This window comes from Dendrobates tinctorius, unplaced genomic scaffold, assembly GCF_039654945.1.
Source record: "Dendrobates tinctorius isolate UK_male_01 unplaced genomic scaffold, ASM3965494v1 ptg000256l, whole genome shotgun sequence".
Classification (NCBI taxonomy): domain Eukaryota; kingdom Metazoa; phylum Chordata; class Amphibia; order Anura; family Dendrobatidae; genus Dendrobates; species Dendrobates tinctorius.
In genome coordinates, this window is record NW_027361923.1 from 2,491,081 (window position 1) to 2,503,752 (window position 12,672).

Below are 12,672 nucleotides of genomic sequence, written 5' to 3' on the forward strand. Positions count from 1 at the left end.
GGGTGTCAGAGATCATATTCACCCCCTCCTGGTGCTTCTTCCATGGTCTTGGGGCCCCAGCTCTTCTTGCGTTCAGCGGTCACGTGGTACCACTCATTAAAGTCATGAATATTTGTATATTCATGACTTTAATGAGCGGTACCACGTGACCGCTGAAACTTGGAAGAGCTGCGGCGCCAAGACCATGGAAGAAGCAGGGGGGTGCAGAGACCATGCGCCAGGTGGGGGTGAGTATGATGGAGGAGGATGAGGAGCAGTGCAATATTCACCTGTCCCCGTTCCACCGCTGCGCACCACTCTGTCCTCTGCGTCCTCTGACTGTGACGTTCAGGTCAGAGGGCGCGATGACGTAGTCAGTGCGCGCCCTCTGCTGAACGTCACTGCAGAGACCCGGGAGACAGCGGCGCGCGGCAATGGAACTGGGATAGATGTATATCGCAGGTGTCGGGGCCTGAGCCAGCGGCGACACGGGCACCTGGCCCACATAGCGCGCTGGTGTCCCCGCCTGCTCAGGACACCGGCACCTGGCCCCCAGCGCCGAGAGATGAGTATGTCATTTTTTTTTTTTTTTATTGCAGCGGCAGCGGCAATATATGGGCCGTATTTATCTATGGAGCATCTTCTTGGGCCACCATTAACCCTTGTGCTGCATTTTATGGGGGGTATTTATCTTTGGAGCATCTTCTTGGGCCACCATTAACTCTTGTGCAGCACCACCCTCGGCTTATACTTAAGTCAATACATTTTCCCAGGTTTTTGTGGCAAAATTTGGGGTCTCGACTTAAACTCGGGTCGGCTTATACTCGTGTATATACAGTAATTTATAAACAATGCTGATGGGTGGGCGGCAGCTCAAATTTGCTCTGGTTTTTGGTTGTCAATGGAAGATGCATCCCATAGGTGACCGATGTGCCTAACCTTTTGTTGATCTGGCATTATTATACACTTAGAAGAGTTCACGGTGATACAAACATCCAGGAGTTTTGTTCCCGGCTGCAGTAGTGGCTAGAAACCAGCGCTAGTAAGTGCTTTGTTGTAAAAGTGGAAAACTAAATTATACTCATATATTGCTGCTGTGGCTTGGAAGGGGAAGGACCGCAGAGGACTTTGTGTTCCCTTGCCAAAGTTTTTCTTAATCTTCAGTAGGCTTCGTATCAAAGATATCACTGGTGGGAGCCCTTAGACTTGTGAAGCTGCCAATGGACCATTTAGCCAAGGAGGTCATATATAACTATAAAAAGGCACCGTGGCTCAAACTTTCTCTTGATTCTAATTCTTCATATGAAAAGATTAACTTCATAGTCATGGTAAGGGGCAAGGAGCTCTATAATGAACCCCTCGCTCTTGATAAATCAACTTCTCAACAGCTAGGGGACCACGTGCTACTCCTGTACAGGGTCCTCCTCTTTTAATCTGCCCTACTTATGTAGAAAATTTATGGAAATTATTATTATGTAATGAAGTGTCGGACTGTGGAAAATTAAATATATAGGCTGCAAATTAAATGTCCTGAGCCAGCTGGGTACTCTTCAAGAGAATCTTGGGTTGAATGAATATTCCTTGGGGTTCCAAGCCTATTGACTTACAGTGGGGAAAAAAAGTATTTGGTCAGTCAGCAATAGTGCAAGTTCCACCACTTAAAAAGATGAGAGGCGTCTGTAATTTACATCATAGGTAGACCTCAGCTATGGGAGACAAACTGAGAAAAAAAAATCCAGAAAATCACATTGTCTGTTTTTTTTTTCATTTTATTTGCATATTATGGTGGAAAATAAGTATTTGGTCAGAAACAAAATTTCATCTCAATACTTTGTGATATATCCTTTGTTGGCAATGACAGAGGTCAAACGTTTTCTGTAAGTCTTCACAAGGTTGCCACACACTGTTGTTGGTATGTTGGCCCATTCCTCCATGCAGATCTCCTCTAGAGCAGTGATGTTTTTGGCTTTTCGCTTGGCAACACGGACTTTCAACTCCCTCCAAAGGTTTTCTATAGGGTTGAGATCTGGAGACTGGCTAGGCCACTCCAGGACCTTGAAATGCTTCTTACGAAGCCACTCCTTCGTTGCCCTGGCGGTGTGCTTTGGATCATTGTCATGTTGAAAGACCCAGCCACGTTTCATCTTCAATGCCCTTGCTGATGGAAGGAGGTTTGCACTCAAAATCTCACGATACATGGCCCCATTCATTCTTTCATGTACCCGGATCAGTCGTCCTGGCCCCTTTGCAGAGAAACAGCCCCAAAGCATGATGTTTCCACCACCATGCTTTACAGTAGGTATGGTGTTTGATGGATGCAACTCAGTATTCTTTTTCCTCCAAACACGACAAGTTGTGTTTCTACCAAACAGTTCCAGTTTGGTTTCCTCAGACCATAGGACATTCTCCCAAAACTCCTCTGGATCATCCAAATGCTCTCTAGCAAACTTCAGACGGGCCCGGACATGTACAGGCTTAAGCAGTGGGACACGTCTGGCACTGCAGGATCTGAGTCCATGGTGGCGTAGTGTGTTACTTATGGTAGGCCTTGTTACATTGGTCCCAGCTCTCTGCAGTTCATTCACTAGGTCCCCCCCCGCGTGGTTCTGGGATTTGTGCTCACCGTTCTTGTGATCATTCTGACCCCACGGGGTGGGATTTTGCGTGGAGCACCAGATCGAGGGAGATTATCAGTGGTCTTGTATGTCTTCCATTTTCTAATTATTGCTCCCACAGTTGATTTCTTCACTCCAAGCTGGTTGGCTATTGCAGATTCAGTCTTCCCAGCCTGGTGCAGGGCTACAATTTTGTTTCTGGTGTCCTTTGACAGCTCTTTGGTCTTCACCATAGTGGAGTTTGGAGTCAGACTGTTTGAGGGTGTGCACAGGTGTCTTTTTATACTGATAACAAGTTTAAACAGGTGCCATTACTACAGGTAATGAGTGGAGGAAAGAGGAGACTCTTAAAGAAGAAGTTACAGGTCTGTGAGAGCCAGAAATCTTGATTGCTTGTTTCTGACCAAATACTTATTTTCCACCATAATATGCAAATAAAATGAAAAAAAAACAGACAATGTGATTTTCTGGATTTTTTTTTCTCAGTTTGTCTCCCATAGTTGAGGTCTACCTATGATGTAAATTACAGACGTCTCTCATCTTTTTAAGTGGTGGAACTTGCACTATTGCTGACTGACTAAATACTTTTTTTCCCCACTGTAACTCTGTTAATAGCAGAGAGTTCAATTGTGCTAGGTATTTATGGATTTCCTTAAAGGGGTTATTATTATTTTAAAGGAAGTCTATCAGCAGGATTTTACTCCCCATTGATATGCCAATGAGACTGAAGAGCTATTTGTAGATATGAAGCATCTGTCATTCCAGCTCTGTTCTCCACCCAGCACCTCCTCATCTCGTGTCACTGGTAGCCTCTATGTTGTGTCAATTCAGGCAAAGGAACCATCCGTCGAGCAGGAAGAGTCGGTGCTGGGTAGGGGATAGAGTTAGAGTGGCAGAGGCTTCAGATCTACAGACTCATTAGCATATAATTTCAAGTGCTGACTTCTCAATAACGGAGGAGAGGGCGGGACATATCAAGTTATTACTGGACTTGTCTTTGAATGAGCTACATGCTTATATAAGTAGCTTGGTGTATGATATTCTGCTGACAGATTCCCTTTAACCTTATTAATGCAAGAAACACCACTATCTACCATGCAGGTGACTCGCATAGCTGGTAAGCGCGGCTATACTCACTGGAGTCACCTCTCTGCTTTCCCCAGTGTCGGGCTGTCTCACTAAACTATCTCTTGCAGCAATTTCAACACTGCTATTGGTGTTTGTCCACTTGGTTATAGGGTGGCGCCATCTTTCTAAAAGGCATTTAACCGTACCGTGTCTTGCAGATGTTTACTTCCCCGACCTATCCCCAAGCAGCAGGGGTTTTATTAGGCAACTCCTCCCATCAATCCTCACCTGCTCTAAGGTTCTAGTTCAGTTCCTACTGTATCTAGTTTCCTGTAAGGTGCTCTCTTGTATTGTCTCTCTTGTTGTCTGACCCAGCTAGCATACTCGTTTATTCTGATTTCTCCACTCCTGACCTCAGCTACCATTATTGAATCTATACTGCCATCCCTGACCTTGGATTGTTTCACTACGTCTTTTTTTCCTACTGTGAGGCAGTGACCGGTGTCATATGCGAGGGTCACTATGTATCCCCCAGGATGTTTATAGAAGCACATGGAGGCCGCGGGAGTGCATTGCAGTCACAGGTATAACTGTGATTGCAAGGCAGAATAGAAGTAAGTGTTGATCTTGGGCATGCTATTTGTACAAGGCAGATTTAAGAAAACCTGTCATGGGTTTGTATTTTTTAAATGGACTACAGGATGGTAGTGGGACGGTCCATTTCCTTCCCCAGCCCCAGGTTTTCCATGTGGCCTAAGGCCACAGGTTTTGTTGTAAAAACCCTGGAGTAAAGGGGTAGGGTGTGTCAGTTTTGGTCTTGCAAGCAGGCTGAGCAGAAAGCTTTGCAGAGCTCAACCTGTGAGAGGCAACACAGAGCCAAACGGAGCCCAAAGGCCTGGCACCCTCAGCGTACACGGCAGTGCAGTCGCCCATGGCAACCGGTCACGGACTGTCTTTGTTTTCCTGACTGCGATCCGGAGGATACCACATGCTGTGCACTGTGTGAGTTTGGACATTAACCCCTTCACGACATACGCAGTACTAGTACTGCACGTGTCGTGTCTCCCCTTTGATGTGGGCTCCAGCGGTGAGCCTACATCTTTTGCGGGCTGACATGTGCCCGCAATAGCCGCGGGTGGAATCGCGATCCACCCGCGGCTATTAAATTGTTAAATGCTGCTGTCAAACTCTAACAGCGACATTTAACGCGCGCTTCCGGACATCGGGCTGGAAATCCTCCTACCGGTGACCCCCATCACATGATCGCGGGTCACCAGTTCATTGGCATGACAACCATAGGTCTCCTGGAGACCTCTATGGTTGTCACTGCCGGCTTGCTGTGAGCGCCGCCCAGCGGTCGGTATTCGTAGCGAGTGAGTAATTCAGCTATATAAAGGCGATCTGATCATCGCCTGTATGTAGCAGAGCCGATTGGGTTATGACAGCTTTTAGTCTCCCATCGAGACTATTGAAGCATGCCAAAAGGAAAAAAAAATGTTTTAAAAAATATATAGGGCTGGGTTCACATTGCGTTAGGGGGCAGTGCGCTGACGGATCAGTTACATAGCGGCACTAACGCTACTGTATGTAACGGATCCGTTAACGCCGCCATTGCCCGCAATGATACTAACGTATCCTAACGCATGCCAAAATCGGCATGCGTTAGCAAGTATGCGTTAATTCATGACGCACCCTCGAACGCGTTTTTGGGTGCGTTTGCAGTAACCCTAGCTGCATTCAGAATCGCCCGATCTATTGATTAAAAAAAGGATTAACCTGATCGCTAAACGGCATAGTGAGAAAAAACGCCAGAATTACATGGTCTCTGCAACATTTCAATAAATTGCAATAGCAGACGGTCAAAAGATCGTATCTCCACCAAAATGGTATCATTAAAAACGTCAGCTCGGCGCGCAAAAAATGAGCCCGCACCCGCTACGGGTATCAGAAAATGGTGCAATTTTTTTTTTTTTATCAAATGTTGGAAACTTTTTTCCCCACTTAGATAAAAAGAACCTAGACATGTTTGGTGTCTATGAACTCGTAATGACCTGAAGAATCATAGTGCCAGGTCCGTTTGAGCATTTTGTGAGCTTAGTAAAAAAGCCAAACAAAAAACAAGTGTGGGATTGCACTTTTTTTTGCAAATTCGCCGCACTTGGAATTTTTTTTCCCCATTTTTGAGTAAACGATATGTCAAAACTAATGAGCTACCAATGCACCAACCATGCGCTACCAATGGTGTAGTCAAAACTCGTCCCGCAAAAAACAAGCCCTCACATGGCTATACTGACAGAAAAATAAAAAGTCATGGCTCTGGGAAGAAGGGGAGCGAAAAACAGAAGCGCAAAAACGAAAAAAGGCTCCTTCATGAAGGGGTTAAACACGTTTTGCTGTGAACTTTTCTGTAGTTGCTGCCTGTTTGTCACACTGCACCAACCCCACTGCACTGCACTACACTACATCCACCTGTCTCTGACCCTACGGTCAGCTGCTGCAGACCTTGGGACTGCCTTGGAGTGGTATCTGGTGACTACCTGCAGCCTAGCTGATCCTCACCATCTAACAAATAGGCAATTCCTGTATGTGTTGCAGCTGTCTTCTGCCGCAAAACATGCAGCTGCAGGGTCTCGGAAATATCCGATCACGACCAAGATACTCTGATAACACATTATCCGAGCATGTTCACTCATCATTACTAACAACTTTCCTTCCTTGGCATCATCGCAACCTGGCTCACCCCCTATGACACAGCCTCTCCAGTTGCACTTCACCTCACTATCCAATAACCCTAAACGTCTCTTTGACACTTTTCATTCTCTACTCAACCCAAGAGTACAGGCTCCAACCACGGAGCTTCGAGCTGACGATCTGGCCAATTACTTCAAAGAAAAAATTGACCTTATCCGACAGGAAATTATCTCCCAATCTCCTCATACCATGCACTGTCCTCCCTCCCCCACTGCATCTAGCTCACTCTCTGATTTTGAACCAGTCACAGAAGAAGAAGTAAGCAGGTTCCTTGCATCTTCTCGCCCAACCACTTCCACCAGTGACCCATTTCCGTCACATCTCCAGTCCCTTTCCCCTGCTGTCACCACTCACCTAACTAAAATATTTAACCTCTCTCTCTCTTCTGGTATCTTTCCCTCCTCATTTAAGCATGCCATCATACATCCACTACTTAAAAAACCATCCCTCGACCAAAACTGTGCCGCTAACTACAGACCTGTCTCTAATCTTCTCTTCATCTCTAAACTCCTGGAACGCTTGGTCCACACCCATCTGATCCGCTATCTCTCTGGTAACTCGCTTCTCGACCCTCTCCAATCCGTCCGGTTTCCGCTCTCTACACTCTACTGAAACTGCCCTCACTAAAGTCTCTAATGATCTACTAACAGCTAAATCTAATGGTCACTACTCCATGCTAATTCTCTTGGATCTCTCTTCAGCATTCGACACCGTGGATCATCACCTCCTCCTCACCATGCTCCGCTCCATCGGCATCAAGGACACCGTTCTCTCCTGGTTCTCCTCCTATCTCTCTGACCGCTCCTTTACTGTATCTTTTGCTGGTTCCTCCTCCTCTCATCTACTGTTGGGGTTCCTCAAGGATCGGTTCTAGGCCCCCTCCTCTTTTCTTTGTATACTGCCCCTATTGGTCAATCAATCAGTAGATTTGGGTTCCAGTACCACCTCTATGCTGATGACACCCAATTATACACTTCTCCTGACATCACGCCAGCCTTTTTAGATAACACCAGCGATTGTCTAAACGCTGTGTCTAACATCATGTCCTCACTATATCTGAAACTGAACCTGTCAAAGACTGAACTCTTTGTGTTTCCTCCCGCTACTAATGTACCTATACCCGACATTGCCATTTCTGTGTGTGGTTCTACTATTACTCCCCAGCAACAGGCCCGCTGTCTTGGGGTCATACTTGACTCCGAACTTTCATTCGCCCCCCACATCCAATCACTGGCTCGCTCTTGTTATCTGCACCTCAAAAACATTTCTAGAATTCGACCTTTTCTTACTTTTGACTCTGCATAAACTCTTACTGTATCTCTTATTCATTCTCGTCTAGACTATTGTAACTCTCTTCTAATCGGTCTCCCTCTTACCAAACTCTCCCCCCTCCAATCTGTCTTGAATGCCGCAGCCAGGATCATATTCCTCACCAATTGTTACACCGATGCCTCTACCTTGTGCCAGACATTACACTGGCTACAGATCCACTCCAGAATCCAGTACAAACTTATCACCCTCACCCACAAAGCACTCCATTGCTCAGCACCACCCAACATCTCCCCCCTCGTTTCAGTCTACCACCCTACCCGTGACCTCCGTTCTGCTGATGACCTGAGGTTAGCATCCTCAATAATCAGAACATCCCACTCCCATCTCCAAGACTATACATGTGCTGCACCAATTCTTTGGAATGCACTCCCCAGGTCAATACGATTAGTCCCGAATCTCTACAATTTTAAGCGTGCCCTGAAAACGCATTTATTCACACTGGCCTACCGCCTCAACACATTAACCTAACTATCCCTGTGTGGCACAATCAAAAATTTTACCATAACCAGGTTCCCCGCATCATGTTCCCACATGCTTTATGCATCCATTAGCCCTCTGTGTCTGTACTGTTACACACTTAACACTATGGCTGGTCCATACAATCAGGGCAGTTGTTACCACCCACCTTTCGTGTCTCCCTTTTTTCCTCATAGACTGTAAGCTTGCGAGCAGGGCCCTCATTCCTCTTGGTATTTGTTATGATCTATGTGATTATTGTTATGCTGTAATGTCTATCGTCTGTACAAGTCCCCTCTGAAATGTAGAGTGCTGCGGAATATGTCGGCGCTATAGAAATAAAATTTGTTATTATTATTATTATGTTGGACTCCATCTTTTTTACACCCCTGACCCCAACAACAAGCATCATGGAGGAGTTGGTCTTCTGTCAAATAACTGCTCCTTCAGCCCAATTCCACTGCCACCCTCCATTACTCTCCTTTTTGAGATGCACTCTCCTCGCTTCTACTTCCCCTCTAGCTGGCTGTCATTTACGGCCCCCCAGGGCCAGCCACCACCTTTTTTGATCACTTCACCACCTGGCTATTTCTTTTCATTCCCACTGTCATCATTGGTGACTTCAACATTCCCCATTTACACTTCCCACTCAGCAGTCTCCAAGCTTCTTATCTTCACTTTCTCCTTTGGCCTCGCTCAACAGTCCTCCGCAGCCACTCGCAAAGATGGCCACACACTGGACTTCATCTTCACCCACCTCTGTTCCCTCTCTAACTCGCCTTTCCCCATCTCTCACAACAACCTACTTACATTCTCTTCCCTTTCCTTTCCATGTGCATGCTCCTCACTCCACAAACTTGCACATCCTTGCAGAAATCTCATACACCTGAATTTACACCCACTTAGACATAGATTCCGTATACGATGCAGATGCTGCTGCTTTATATAATACCACAGCAGCTGTAGTCACATCAGTCACCCCACCTTACACATACCAAAGCTAGCAGAATCAACCGGCAACCCTGGCACACCAGTCTGACTAAAGATCTGAGGTGGGCTTCCAGGGTCACTGAGCGGAGATGGAAAAGATCCCACTCCAACAAGAGCACTTCATTGCATACAAACAGTCCCTCACTAACTTCAAGTCCACAGTCACTTCTGCAAAATAAACCTAGTTCTGATCTCTCATATACTTACTCCCTGTCTCACAACCCTAAACAACTATTCAACACTTCAAATCTCTCCTGCGTCCCTCAGCAACTGCTCTCTCTCATCTCAGCTGAAGACTTTGCATCTTTCTTCAAGCAGAAGATTGACACTATCCGAAAAAGCTTTGACCTACAGTCCCCACAGCCCCTCCTCATAACTACTCAGCCCTTTTCCTCCAAAACCAGCTTTTCTGCCATTACACAAGATAAATGTTCCTTTCTATTCTCCAGATCACAACTCACCTGTTCACTTGACCAATCCCGTCCCACCTTATCCCAAATTTAACCACTGCAACAAAAAAAAAAGATTCTCCTCCAGCGATGACAGAGTCAAGTATAAAATTAAAAATTAAAACACTGGCCACCAAAGATCTCCATGGCAAACAACCGACACGTTTCAGCTGAAATTGATTTTTTTTTTTTTTTATAGCCCCAATTGCATGAATTTAAGCAAGTAATAAAAAGTCCACAAAGGTGGACATTATGAAGATTGGAAACTAGTGATTTGGAACGATGAGACAAAAGTCAATAGACTAGGCTCTGATGAGTGCAAATGGGTCCGGCAGAAACAAGGGAAAAAGGGGCTAACAGATCGAGAAATTGAAGGAACTGTAAAATTTGGTGGAGGAAGCCTGATTATTTAGGGTTGTTTCACAGCCAAAGGCGTTGGATACTTGATCAGGATTAATGGTCAATGCTGAGCTTTATGTGAGTAACCTGCAAAACGAGTTACTTTGTACACTTGAGCACTATGGGTATGAAAAGGACGACATAGTGTTCCAGCAGGACAACGACCTGAAGCACACAACGAGATTGGTGAAGAAATGGTTCAATGACAATGAAGTAGAGGTGCTGGATTGGCCCCCACAGACCCCAGACCTCAACCCAATGGAATACTTGTTGAAGAAAAAAACTATATACTTATCCAAATGGCGTCGACCAGTATGCACCAACGTTGAGAACATTTAGAAGAGACCTGCAATCAGATTTCGGGCAAGACGAGTTTGAATTTGATGGAGAACAGCCCAGAAGGATTCAGTCAGTGTTGAAAGCCAAAGGTGGATTTCCAAAATAGTAACTAAATAATAAAAATAAAAAATTAGATTTTTAGGAGCAAAACAGCAACAATGCAGTGACATGACAAGAATCTGCATTACTAATTATTTACTAAATAGCTGCAAGTATGAGATAGCCAAGATGATTGTCTATAAAATGATGGTAGTATCACATTCGGAGCAGTAGTGTTCTGGTGAGATATGAAGCTTGAAAGTCAAAAGTTCAAAACACACTCCATTACTAATATATACTGCATTTTGCAGTTTATAAGATGCACCGGATTATAAGACGCCCCCCAAGTTTTGGGGAGAAAAATATTTTTTTTATAAAATTTTGGTGCTTATAATCCATGTGTCTTATTGCTTACTGGGGGTGGCAGCTGTAGTGGAGGGGTCCCAGGGTCACTGCTGGTGGAGACAGGAGTGGGGCAATTCTGCAGACCCCAGGCTGGAAAGAAGGGGTGTTCTAAAGTGCAAAGCTGCTGGTGTTCGGTGGTGCGGGTGCTTTGCCGACATTTTGTAAAGGCCCAGAGTCCCCGCACCTCCATGGTTTACATTGCACTGGACTGCGGGAAAATGGCCGCCGGGGGCGGTGCATGCACAGATGGAGATGTCTGCGCCGAGATCTCTTCTTCCAAAAAAAAAAAAATATATATATATACACACACACTAGATGGAGGCCCGATGCTATCGCATTGGGAGGGTGGTAATGTCACGGTGGGGGCAGGCTTTGCAGTGTTTAGAATCTCTCCCCCCCCATGTTCTCACCCACCTATCCACTCTCTTTCCCCATGTGCTGACTTCTCCTGTCTGTGCTCTCTTCTTTGACCTGTCTACCCCATGTGCTATCCCCCTTGTCTGCTGTCTCTCTCCTTCCTGTGCTGTGTCCTCCCCTCATGTGCTGTCCCGTTTGAGCTGTCTCCCCCCTGTGCTCTGTCTCTCTCACCCCTGTGTCTGACCATGTACAGAACATACCACAGCTCCTGGGCAGGGGAGGAAGCAAAAGACAATACTGACATTACAGCAGAAGATCGCAGAGGATACATTTTGTGAGGTAAAATATTGGTTAAAAACAGTCAGTGAAATATTTTAATTCATAATATGAATCCTCTGTGATCTCCTGCTGTAATGTCAGTATTGTCTTTTGCTTCCTCCCCTGCCCAGGAGATGTGGTATGCTCCGTACACGGTCAGACACAGACAATTTTAAAATGAACTTTCATTCGTGGGAAAACCCCTTTAATGTGACCGGCTTCCTCTGCCTGTAGACACATCGCGCATCTGCCGCCGGGATCAGCCGAATGATTCACTCTGCTTGCAACGGTGTTCCGCTGGTAGTACCGTGCAAGAGGCTGTGTGAGTGAGTGTGTGTGTGTGTGTGTGTGAGAGTGTGGTACGACGGTATTCCGCTGGTGTTACCGCGCAGTAGGTTGGTACCAGCAGCAGTTTCCTTATTGACATACCCATCACTTGGGTGTCCCAATATGGCGGTCGGTGAACTTCCTCCGCTTGGAACTCTGGGATACGGTGACATCTGGACAGAACAGAAACTAACTGCGGGTTAGCACTTGGGTAATTGGTGTCATGCAGACCTTGTCACCATTAATGTGGTTTTCATCAGCGTTTGTGCTTTCCTTTTGGAGTTTTTACACTTCCAAAACAATATATTGTTTTTTTCCTGTGAAATTGTCCCAAGGTAGATGGGAAAGTGCAGTGTTAATCTTGGTGGGTTCGAGCTGGTAAGACTGCCGGGCTGATATACAGCGGTGCACACAATGCGGACACAGCCTGGGTTTCATCATATTTGGTGAGCTCTGGTCATTGCTCCAGTTGTTGATGGATCTGCCGGGGCATTTGGATGGGTCCCTCCACTGCCTGTAGGGTGACATCGGCTGTTGTCTCCTATTTCCAATCTTCCTGATAATGATCTCATCTTTTTTTTTTCCTGAAAACTGTAGAATTGCGTTGACAGCTGCCAAACTGTACATCTGTGTTTGCTTTGTAATTCATCAGAGAAGGAGTTGAGAAGTGTGACATTGTGACCGAGGGGTTGTCACAGCTCATTGCCGATGTAGTGCGGAGGGAAGGATCAGGAGAGGAGCTCACCCGGGAGAGAAAGACCTGCTGCATGTCAGTGGCGACTCCGGTGTCGTCAGTGATGTCCTGCACTGGCCACAATAAGGGAGATGTGACAGATGGGTAATGGATT

At 46.0% G+C, this 12,672-nt stretch overlaps 1 protein-coding gene across 2 annotated transcripts in view; it reads left to right on the plus strand.

Annotated features, from left to right (window-relative positions):
- The window catches only part of DYNC2H1 (dynein cytoplasmic 2 heavy chain 1), a 537,791-nt gene that overhangs the window by 433,573 nt on the left and 91,546 nt on the right, over positions 1-12,672 (plus strand). The window lies entirely within an intron of this gene.